This window comes from Oryctolagus cuniculus, chromosome 15, assembly GCF_964237555.1.
Source record: "Oryctolagus cuniculus chromosome 15, mOryCun1.1, whole genome shotgun sequence".
Lineage (NCBI taxonomy): Eukaryota > Metazoa > Chordata > Mammalia > Lagomorpha > Leporidae > Oryctolagus > Oryctolagus cuniculus.
This window is the reverse complement of record NC_091446.1, coordinates 3,461,105-3,473,159: the sequence shown is the minus strand read 5'-3', so window position 1 is coordinate 3,473,159 and position 12,055 is coordinate 3,461,105.

Genomic DNA, 12,055 nt, shown 5'->3' with positions numbered 1-12,055 from the left:
ACTCTGTGCACTGGGTGCTCAGAGCTCAGAGCGCCCGGGCCTCCTGGGCCCCCTGTGCACGGTGGGCCTTCTCACACCCCAACATCCACGGCTGTGGGCAACGTGACGGAGGGGTGCAGCTCCTTTAGCCCAACCCCCTCTTGCTTTGGGCTTTGCAGTGAGCATTTGGACTCATTACTGACACTGGGGTGAGATGCGCCGTGTGAAGGAGACAGCTCAGCCTTTGGAGCCATGACACGGTGACAAAGGTCCCCAAATAGAAATGCACAGGCCCTTCATTACGGGGTCTGTAAGTGCCAGCTGTCACTCTCCGCCCAGCCCGCCGTCGGAAAACTAACCTTTCCGTCACCTCTGTTTGTCTCCCTCACTTGTCCTATTATGCAGAACCAAGCTGAGTCATTGTTTCAAGCAGGGGTGACATGTTAATCGCTTAATAATAGTATAATCTCGCAAATAATAATATGCCGTCACTCTGTCTGCAGCGCGGTGTTTACAGGCGACATGGTAATGTGTGATGACAGTAATTTGAATAAAAATGAATTTACTGCTCTTGTCTCATTTGCAGTGAGTTTTCACATCTTTCATGCGCAACTGCTGCTCTCTGACCTCATTCAGCGTCGTGTTTGCGGGGGAGGCGAGGGCTTTAAAGCGGAAGGCAGGGGATGCCACAGACGCCTGTAGCTCGTCGCCCACCTCCGGGCAGCAGCGCACACTGGAGCTTCTAGAAGAATCTTTGCTGCTTCCCAAGACGAGGCGATGTGGACTGGGCTGTTTGATGAAGACAAGCTGCTGACGGAGTGCCGTGATCTCGGAGCGTGGCCACAGACATGAGACACGTTGGGGGCAGAGGCTATGGAAGGACCCTTGACGACGTGGTGGACAAGGGGCTGATTTCAGGGAAGCCCCTCCCCCCCCAATCAGGTCACTCAGTGCCCTTAGGCTCTTGCACCCCAGGGGATGCTGTTTCTCTGGCCTGGGAGCTCAGACATGCACCCCTGGGGATGTTCTCTCCACCCCCAAAACTTAGCAAGAGCCAACCAGACAGTACCTTCCGCAAGGCCTGCTTCAGCCCTGCATCACCGGAGCTGTGAGCCCCTGGCTGCATTTGCAAAGCCCTGCCAGGCAGGCCCCAGGGCTGCCTGCAGTAGAGGGGTGGATGCATGGGCAAGGGCTCTCGAGGGAACCGCGAGGATGCGGAGCGCGGAGTGAAAAGCTGCAGCCTGCGGTGACGCACTGGTGCTGGAGACACCGCAGAGAAGCGGGACAGCAGACTGGGATGTGCTGGGTCTGGGGCAGTGTTCCTACACACGGTCTAAGGCTCAGACGCCCACAGGGAGGGGCTGGTCGAGATGTGACGCTTGTCCTGCTGCGCCGGACACAGACACGCTGCCCCCTGGCAGTGGGGACCGCAGAGCTACCCCGCACGAGCACCCCTGAGCAGGTGCATGGAGGCGTACCCAGAAAGGACATGCAGAGTGCGTGCCCTGTGAGGGGGTGGGGCCGGGTGGAATGTGGGGTGAACTGCAGCATCCTGGAACGGAGTTTCAACATGAGCACCTGTGCCGTTGAAGGCCTTTAGGGCACGCTAGCAGAAAATGCCACGACCCTTCTGTGAACACGCGAGAAGCACATTTCTTGCCCTTGAAGCTGGCTGAGTGGAGAGAGAATTTATGAACAGGTTACCGGGAAGGGAGTCTGAGAGTTTTGCAAATCTGCTTTGAATGCAGCACAGCCAAGCCCCCTCCCTGGGTCTGCAGCAAGACCAAGGGACTCAGCAAGACGGTCCCCCCACACCCCGGCCCCGGGGAACTGCCACAGGAAGTCTCACTGTCACCCCCACAGCCTGCCCCCAAATCACACTGTCTCTTTAAGAACAAGCAGGTCTACGGGAAGGTAATTTCTGGTACAAGCAGCGACTCTGGCCTTGTTCCCTGCCCACGGACCGCTGCTAGGTTCACGCTGGCAGCAAGTGTCTGTCTCTGCACCGTCACGTTTGCTGCTGGGAGCATTTCCCAGGTCTTTGTCGTTGCCTCCTTCTCCTAGAGTTTGAGACGTGACTGATGCTCTGGTCCCTGTAACAAATCAGCTGATCGTTATTTAAGCACCCACTTTTGAAAATGAGGGGAGAGGTAAAGTAGTTGATGAAGACTCCCGGCTGCCCCCTGATTGCAGGAGGCGGGGCTTAGGTTCCCGACACGTGACCGTGTCCGCCTCCAGCCAAAATAAACCTGGCAGCCCCTTTTCTGAAACGAGTCCCTCCAAGATCAAATGCTTGGGAGAATGTCCGTCCGCGGCCCCTCCTCCACGCTCGGGGTGGATGCTGGCCCTGGCTCCCCGGAGGGCAGCGCTTCTTGAGTTTGGGGTACCTGCTGGCCCTCTGTTGTTGGGGTGCTCCCCTGCGTTCCCTCTTGGGACCCCTTCCTCTTTGCTGTCTGACCCCTCCTGTTCCTGAGGGCGCCGGCCCCTCAATCACCCAGCCAGCTCCTGCCAGGTTCCTGCAGCTCTGGAGGCCCGGGGCTCCTTCTCTAGCTTTGCCCCGAGGCCCGCAGCCCCCTTCTGCCAGCTCTGGGGCATTTGCCTCTTGGGTGACTGTCAGATCATCGCTCTTCCTAACTGCTCCATTTCCCAACTCCGCAGCAGGCAACAGGGAAGCCTGGTGGGCTTTTGAGAAGGCCCCGGGGGAAGGGGCAGACGGTGGGAGGCTGGAAGCCAGGATAGGGTCCTCCCATCTCCTCTTCTGTCCACACCACCTGCCCCCCACACCCTCTCCCGACCCTGCCCTCAGTCCCAAGTCCACCACCGCCACTCTTTGAGAGATTGGCTGATGGGTTATTGCCATCTTCTAGATGTCAAAGAACCACACGTCACAGTACTTCTTATTTTCCTTTTTATTTTTTAATTTATTTCAAATAATTGAATTTATTTATTTGAGAGGAGAGAAAGAGAGAAAGGGGGAGGGCTACCATCTGCTAGTTCACTCCCAAAGTGCACACAACGGCCAGAGGTACTGCAGCCTGGGCCAGGAACTCAATCCAGGTCTCCCACGTGGATGGCAGGGAACCGATGACTGCTGCCTCCCGGGCCCCCCTGGCAGGAAGCTGGGATCAAGAGCCAGAGCCTAACGCTGAACCTGGTGCTCTGATGTGGGGTGGGGCATGCTAATGGCATCTAAACTGCTGGCCACGTGCCTGTTCCTGTTCAAACCATTACACAGGTAGTAACTTGGCAAGAATAGCACCAGGACTCCCCAGACACCCCAGGCAAGTTTCTCCCTGAACATGGCCCCGCCCACAGTGCACCGGGCCATGGTCCTGACCTACCCCCCCACCCCGGCCGATCTGGAGGCTGGAGGCTGCCAGCAGGTCACCTTGCAGGGGGTCTCTGCTGTGCTGTGGATGGGGCCTGGAGTCTTCCGCGGAGCCTCACAGGAGGGGCTCTTGGGTGGTCTTGTGCTGGTGCTCGGTGCTTGGGGCTGACCCCCCGGGGCTGTGTGCCTGGGACACTCAGCTTCTCTGGGCCTATGTGACTTGTTCTGGACAATGAGGAGTTGAGCTCCTTCTGCCTCGAGGACATGCAACTTTTTTTTTAAGATTTATTTATTTATCTGAAAGTCAGAGTTACACAGAAAAGAAAAGGCAGAGAGAGGGAGAGAGAGAGAGAGGTCTTCCATCCGCTGGTTCACTCCCCAGTTGGCAGAAATGGCTGGAGCTGCACTGATCCGAAGGCAGGAGCCAGGAACTTCTTCCAGGTCTCCCACGTGGATGCAAGGACCCAAGGACTTGGGCCATCCTCCACTGCTTTTCCAGGCCATAGCAGAGAGCTGGATCGGAAGTGGAGCAGCCGGGACTAGAACCGGCGCCCATGTGGGATGCCTGTACCTGCTAAGCTATGGCGCCGGACTCGGATCTGCAACTTCTGTCACAACAGTCACACCAGGAAAACAAGAGCGTCACCCAGAGCTGGGCACCGGGGTGACAGTTGCTGGACGGCCTCCTTCACTCGTCTGAGCTGAGCCGAGACTCCACGCGCACTCTAAGAATCTAGCGACTGCTGGCTGAGATTCCATGTTACCAGTCGTTTCCTAAATTCCATTTCTTAACCCTGATGTCGTCACGGTCCTTCTCTCCCCATCCTGCCATTTTCAGCTGGCGATTACCTAACTTCATATTTTATTTTCAAAATAAACTCACCTTTCGATTCCACTTTCCACGAACTTTTCCAAAGTATTTATTTATTTATTTGAAAGGCAGAGTGACAGAGACAAAGATCTTCCATTCTCCAAATGCCTGAAACAGCCAGGGCTGGGGTAGGCAGAAACCAGAAGCCAGGGACTCCATCAGTGTCTCCCGCATGGGTGACAGGGATCCAACTCTTCCAGCTGTCACCTGCTGCGTGCTGGGCTGCGCATTAACAGGAGGCTGGCTTGGAAGTGGAGTAGCCAGTCTGGAACCAGGCACTCCAGAGCGGGATGTGGTAACCCAAGGGCAGCTTAACCTGCTTCTCTTCATCGCCTGCCCGACTTCATATTGTCCGTGTGCTTAAAGAGATATGCCAAGCACAGAGGTGTCGTGGTGGGGGTGCTGTTTTGGGGGCTGGTGAGAGGGTATTTTGGGCACTGGTACATGCGTGTTCTAATATCCTGTTCTCTCAAGGAAACAGACACCAAGCAGGAACCATCTGGTAACGCGTTCTGTACCTCTTAATTACAATGTTTTGAGTGGCACCGAAATAAATTTCATTTACAAGCACGTGACTGCTTGTCAAAACTCTGTTGATAATTTTATTATTGTAATATACTTTCTTACTCAATTATTTAATTCTAGTAAAGTCAGGAATATTAATTTTTATGGAAATTACCTGCACGGACTAACCGGAGCCACGAACCTGCTTTGTGGAATCGTTTGTGAAATGCACAAAAGCAAATCTCTTCAGAAACGCGCCTCAATGCGTCCACCCTGAAAGCTGCCCCCGAGGCTTCTTGTGGACCATTCAACATTACTGCTCACCCTGACTTTTGGAGTCGAACACTTCCTGAAAAGGCAGGAGTTGGCCAGAAAGTCTTCAGAGGAAGAACCTCACTCTTGCTGCACTATTGCAAACCGCCTGTGGGGTCAGCTCCCCCGCAGGGGCCCCGGGGCCTGGAAGAGCTGGGGGCTTCACATGCACCTGCTGAGGTTTGCAGTGGCTGTGTCAGGATAGACTCAGGTCCACCGTGAGCGCCCCCGTGGTTTCGCGGGGAGCGCGGCATTGCGTGGCTGTCAGCTGCGGGCTGTGGTGCGGGTGGGTGCGGGAAGATGCCTGACTCAGCTCCTCACCTCTGCCCAGCCCTGTTTGTTCGCTCTGTTTGATCATAAACAAATGGGAATGCTGTGGTTGGAGCCTGGCCTTGGGGGAATATTTATCCAGGCTATAAAATGCCACACAATTAATGCGGCTGCTCTGCCGGGTGATCCATCCTAAGCGGGTGTGATGGCCTCTGCTTCTCCACACCTGTGGTGTGGGATTCACGAGGCCGCCAAGTGAATCCCGGCTCAGCAGCTCACAGGAGAGCTCTCGGATGCTCTCTGCGGCAGCTTCCTGTGGCAGACGCTAATGGAGTGGGCTCATATGCATGCGAAGTGCAGCGTGTCTTCTGGGCCCCCCAGGAGCCGGGGCGGGAAGCACCAGCACACCCGCACGCTCAGGTGCCCCACAGGGCACGGGCAAGGAAGCTTCTTGGAGCCCCGGGTCGCCCTCCTCTCTCTTCCCTCCACCCTGTGTGGTTCCACTGAGGCTGGTGGGGGAAGCAATTGGAAGTGAGGTGGTGAAGGGAGCCTCTGGCACTGGAGATGGCAGAGGGTGGCCCACGCTGCAGGTGTGCCTGACCCACCACCTGGCAACCCACGGACATGCCTTCTTCCCAGGCTTGGCGATGCCGCTGCCACCCCTGATGGCCCTGGTCTGCCTTCCAGTATAAAGCAGGCAGCTGCTAGGGTGTATTTGCTGGTGTAGGATGGACACGGAGTGAGCTTGCGGGAGGTGTGGTCCAGGGGGAGGGTGCGTGGGATCGTGCTGGGATGTGGTGGGGTCCCCGGCCCATCTGCATGGCTCCTGGGGCTCCCCCGTGCCTGGCAGGCAGGTGCCCAGGGACCCCGGTCCAGAGGTGGCAAAGCTGACGTGCTGCCTCCTCCACAGGCGAGACTTAGCCGGGGCGCAGCTTTGCCTCAAAGATTAAAGGCGAATTTCCTACTCCAAACACAAAGCCGAGCTGTGTTTCACACCTTTTGACACTTATTAACTTAGGTCATTAAAAAGGAGGCTAATTAAAAATGAAGTAAAACAAAAGGCTCATTTGTCTCGTGTGAAGCCAGCTCTTCCTGAGCCTGCTCCCCAGCCCCGGGGAGGGAGCACCCCTCCCGCCCTGCCTGCCGGAGCTCGCTCCAGAGGCCGTGGGCTACCTCATTATGCACCTCGTAAAGGAGAGAATCATTGTCCTCAAAATTAGCCGGAGCTGGAATTTACATTCCCTGGAAATTTTGGTATCCTCGTTGTCCTTGGAGACTTTTTCCGGCTGCAGTTAAAGTAAGTGAAGTTCGATAAATGCTTAGTACTTCATTAAGACATTTCTGCGCGGGCCCGGGCCCTGTGAGCGATGTGCTGCCGTCTCGGGAAGGTCACACGGCCCTGCTTGGCAGGTGCAGCCCTGTCCTACAAAAAGGGCCAGAGGGTCACCCTTGCCTTTAGTGAAAGCAAAGCAAAGTGCAGTGCTGACAAAGGCCGTTCTTGTGGAACCAGCTCCCCTCTTCTGGTGATTTTGCCGAGGGACCTGAGGCACACGCTGCCTTTGCATCCAGCCCTTGCAGTCCCAGTGCTTTCTGGGGACAGGGAGAGGCGGCACTGCAGGGGACTCTCAGAGATCCTCAGATCCTCCTTACGTGGTCCCCAGGAAGTCACATGCCCTGGTGGGCACCACATGGCCAGTGGTCCTCCTGCCCCTGGCCATGAAGGTGTGCCCACCCCCAAGGCCACCTGGGCTTCAGGTGCCCAGTCAGCACCGTTGCCTGTGTTTTGGAGGGTCCCAGAGCCTGGTTGGTCTCTCCTGCTTCCCCCCATCGGGAGGTGTGTCTGATGGCATTTCAGAAGTCCCGGGGAAGCCATCCATGGGTGACCCCGGCACTTGTCCAGTCGTACCCCAATCTAGCAGGGGAGGAAGGGCCGTGGGCAATCATTGATAAGGACCGTCTGGGAAGTACAACATTGAGATGCTGTTATGCAGTGCAAGCAAGCCACATGCATTTCAGTAAACACACCATCGGTGACCCAGCAGTGCCCGAGAGCCACGCGGAAGGTGGGTGAGGGGCTGGGGAAGACCCTGAGCAGAGCACAGAAGCAGCCGCGGCCCTTGGTCGGGGCAGAGAGTCCTGTGCACGGCCGTGTGCAGCTCTGGGCTCGCAGATGGTTCGGGAGGGGCAGCACAGAGCAGCCAAGCCACCCGGCCTGCGGCCTCTGCCCGAGCTCCCCGGGTGCTTTGGACGACGTGGTTCATGTTGGCTACAAGCAGTGCAACTGTTGCTGGTGACTTTCCCTTTGTGCTGGAACCTGGCTGCCGCCACGGCATCCTGCAGGAAGCAGCCACATCCAGCAAATGCTTTCTGGGTTCGGAAATATAATTAACACATCAGGTCAGGCTCCAGCCCTGCCAGGGGCGTCTTTACCACGTTATCGCCTCGCAGACGGTGTGAGCCCGTCCAGGAGAGGGGCGTCGCCCATCTAAGCAGAGGCACTCAGACCTGCTTGTGCAGATGGGCGCAGGATCCTTGCTGTTGAGACCTTCGGGGTGGGAGCCACCAGGGAGCTCAGATATAAAGAAGCCCCCCCCACCCTCCGCCCCCCGCCCCCGTGCCCGACCTCCAGCCCCGCGCCCGACCTCCCGCTCCAGAGAGGCCCTGCAGAGGCAGCGGCCGCGTTTGGCTTCTCGGCGTGTGTGTTTTCTCCAACACCAGCCATCACCGCGTGGCAATGAGCGGCTCCTCGCAGAGAGCCCCGGCGGGCACTGGTCCCGAAGCTGCCGAGACCGCACCTCCTCTTACAGGTGGCAGAGAGGCTGCGGCGAGCCCCGGGGTCTCCCGTCGCACAGTCGTCTCCAGCTCCCAGATTGTCCTGGAAGGAGAGCGGCTTCGGATCTGTCTTAGGCTGTTTGGCCAAACTGGGGCACAGATGGGATAATGACTTTTACAAACAGCATTTTGATGAGAGGAGGGGAGAAGGAATCATACGTAAAATGCACAAAGGCTGCATAAACACACTGATGCCTACAGCTGGAACAAACTAAAAAGATGTTTAATAATTTAGAACCAAGCAGGCAGGGCCTGTGCAGCTGTTGTGTGCAGGGGACCATGAAAGTCTTCCATTTGACAGCTGGCCCATCTTTCCCCAGTTGCTACGTGAAGAAGAGAATGCAGAACTGGGATTAGCCAATCCCCGTTACCCTTGCCCATCTGCCACCAAGACCCCCAGCTCTGCCTCCCTCGCAGAGAGGCACGCACATAAAGAAGGCCAGCCTTGTGGAGCATATGCACGCCTCGCTATTAGCCGTCAGGGCCGCCGCGCCCACGATCTGTTGACACGCAGCCAGTACATGGCTGCTGTGGTTTTTGCTGGAGGGCACATTTTGCATTTCACACATTTGCAGAAATACAAAATGCTGTTGGATGCAAACAATTCCGGGCCTAATTGGCTGAATTACTTCAATGTTACCTTGTGTCCCCCACCTGATTAACATAGCTCTCAGCTGGGAGGGCTGGGGAAGGAGGAGGAGGAGCGAGGGATTGGGAGGGCAGGTGGAGCCGTGTTTGCCCAGGAAAGCGAGCTCCTTATGGAGGTCCCAGCTGAGCAGGGCCTGTGCCAGGCAGATAGCTGAGCGCGGGAGGGCCGTGCCGGCTGCATTCTTCCACAGGAAGCCGGGAGGAGGGGCTCGCAGGGGGAACACAAGTATTTCGGGGCACAGAGGAGGCAGGCGGTCGGGGAGGAGCGGGGGCAGGGTCTCTTTTGTGAGAAGCCCGGGGTTGGGCCTCCTCGCTGTCCCCCAGGTAGGCACGGCACAAGGCAGCCAGCCGGGTGTGCTGGCACGGACGCCAGGAGCGAGTCGCGGGCTGCACACAGCCCAGCCTGACAAAGCCGCCCGCCCAGCTCCGCCACCGCCCTCTCTCCCTGCAGCGCGGCTGATGCTGGAGCCACGGAAGAACGGCGCCCCGAATTTGCTGGACTTGTGTAAACACTGATCTCAATCGCACGCTCCTATCAGGGTGACAAAAGCCACGGAGAAATTAGTGGCCATCATGAGGGGATATTCCACAAGCGGATCCCTATCATGAATGACACAGGGTGGCGATTTCTGAATTGGGAGAGCTTGGGGAGGAGGTAAAAGTGGTGAAGCTGAAATAGCCTTTTTGTTGTTGCTGTTTTAACCAAAGACAAACATTCCGCAGCGAACGGCCCTGAAAGGGTTCCTTCAACAAAGCATCCTGTATCCCCGCGTTGCCCACCCCAGCCGTTGCTGGCAGGCGCTGCTACTGACCAAACTGGGCGCTGGGTGGCTTCTTTGGGTGGAGGGTGGGGCTTCGGTAGACCAGGGAGAGGCCATTTTCTTTCCATTTTCCAGCCTCCCTTTCATTTCGTGTGAACAACTCAGGCGAGTTTTTTCCACCTTCCAGCCGGACGCTGCCTGGGGAGCTGACTGTGCAGCCTCGTGGTTGCCGTGGGCACTGTCTGCTGGACACTGATGTGGGCACTGACCAAGGAGTGTCTTCGGGCAGCTGGCCCCTCTCTTGCTGCCGACGTCCGTGCTGTCAGCCTAAGGTCTGGGCAAGCCTGCGAATGTGTCGCCTGCAGAAGACCCAGAGAAGGCCCACACTCCAAGTGCCTGTTTTGGTCCATATGGAGGACTTCCTGCTGCCCTGCCTACAGCTTCCTACCACCTGGGGGTGAGGGCACAGACACAGCCTGTGTCAACACGGAGACATGTGGAATCCCATAGAGGGAGGGTCCTCTCGCAGAGGTCACACCCAGCGCCGCCCGTGGGAGGCAGGTGGAGGGGGCCCGCTGTGTCTGTCTCCGAGCATGGGGGCTGCTAAGCACTGCATGGGGGGGTGCAGGTGTGGGAGGCGGAGGGCGCAGGAGAGCTGTGGAAGCACTGGCCCTCCTCCGGCGTCTGGTGCATCCAGCGTCGGCAACAGCACAGGCAGGAGCTGACACTGCGGGGAAACTGCAGAGGCATCCCGGGCTTGCACACCAGGCTCTCAGGGCTGCTGGGGTGTTGTGCCTGCTGCAGGGAGCAGCAATGGGTGCAGGAGCTGGCACTCTGCATTTCTTCCAGATGGCTCTGTGCTCGCTCTCTCGTTCCGATGTCTCCCTCTCGCTCCCTGGTCTCAGCCTTTGTGTAAACTTTGTGTTCTCGACATCATCAGAGGCCCGGGCGTGCCCTCCTCTCGGGGGATAATGCACTGGGATTCTGTTTCCAGCAGCGCTGGGAACGCCACGGGAAACCCCTCCACTCTGTCCTGGGCAGCGTCCCCGGGAGCACGCCGAGTGTTTTCAGCACTGGGGGAACGTTGGAGGATGCAGGGAGATGTTCGCTGCAGCTGCGAGACCAAGCCCCTTCCTCCCCCTCCCCTGCCGCAGACCCTGGATTTCCGAGCTGGCCCTTGGGGCTGGCGGGCAGCGCCAGAGGCGTGCGGCTCGGGGCCCTCTTTAGGTTTCAGACAAGCCTCGTTCGTGAGCCCACAGGACTCCTGACTGCGGCCGGGCTGTGGCTCTCGGGCCTATTCCTCAGCCCCCTTCCTGGATGCTCGGCTCCAGAGAGAACAGGGTGAGAGTGCGTGACCTTCCCACACTGCCAGCTTGCTCTCCGCTCTACCTTTCCTCCCCAGGAAGGGGCCTGCATACCGCGGCCACCCAGGGGTGCACCCTTCCCCTGGGGCTCCCCAGCCCCACCCCAGAGTGCCCGTTGCAGGGGCCCTGCTTTCGTCCTCTGAAAATGTCAGAGCTCAGAACAAAGCATTCAAGTGGCTTCCGAAGAAGTTTCCAAGAGCAGAGAGGCAGGGCTAGGAGCGATGCCGGTTTGCTCTTGTCACGCGCGCACGAGGGAAAACCGACAAAGCCGCGAACTATTGCACCCGATGCGTGGTCTGGCAGTGTCCCATGACAGGTTCCCTCTTTCACTCATTCATTCGAGAAGTACTTACTGAGCATCCCATGTGCTAAACGCGGGTAAGAATGTATACAAATATGTCCGCAGGTGCGCTTATCGCGTGTGCAGCGTTCTCACCGTCTTTGCAATGAGCAGGCTTGGCTGGTTTCCCTTAAGCTGTCATTCCTGGGTGTGAGCAGAAACCTATTTAAAATGCTGAGTGCAGGGCTGTTTGGGTGACCTTGTGCACGTGACCTTCTGCTTGCTTAAACCTCGGGGCCTGATTCCCGAAATGCGTTCCTCTCCCGAGTGCCAGGGGAGCCCCAGGAAGGGCCAGGGACAGAGCTGCAGGCACAGCCACTCGCTGGGGCTTGGGAGCACTGCGGGGTGCCAACACAATTAGGAGGGCTGGAGCCTCACATGCTGGGTCTGGGCCCTTGAGTTGGTGGAGGCTTCACCAGGCCCTACGACAGGTCTCCAGGATGGGCTGGGGCATCAACATTGTACAGGGGTGGTGGGGGCTGCAGGGCGTGTGTGGTGGAAACCAGCCACGGCTCCCTGCTTTGCGGTCAAGGTGACCAGGATGCCTTCTGCCCCCTTTGCAGGCCCCAGGTGAGGGTCCCACAACGCCCCACATCTTTGCATCATCGGTGTCTCTACCGCTCCACCCTGGAAGCGTCCACATTTTAGCATGAAACGCGCTTGCAGAGGGGTGGCTGCGGCCTGGGGTGGTGGCATGAAGCCTTGTTCTGGCAGCAGCACCGGGCCTGGGACTTCGCACCCCGCTCTTTTTGCCTTGGGCCTGGCCCGTGTGCTCCTTCCGGCTGCTGTCAGCCAAGCCAGCGCTCCACCTGTTGGCAGCCTTCCCGGAGGACGTCACAGGGGGAT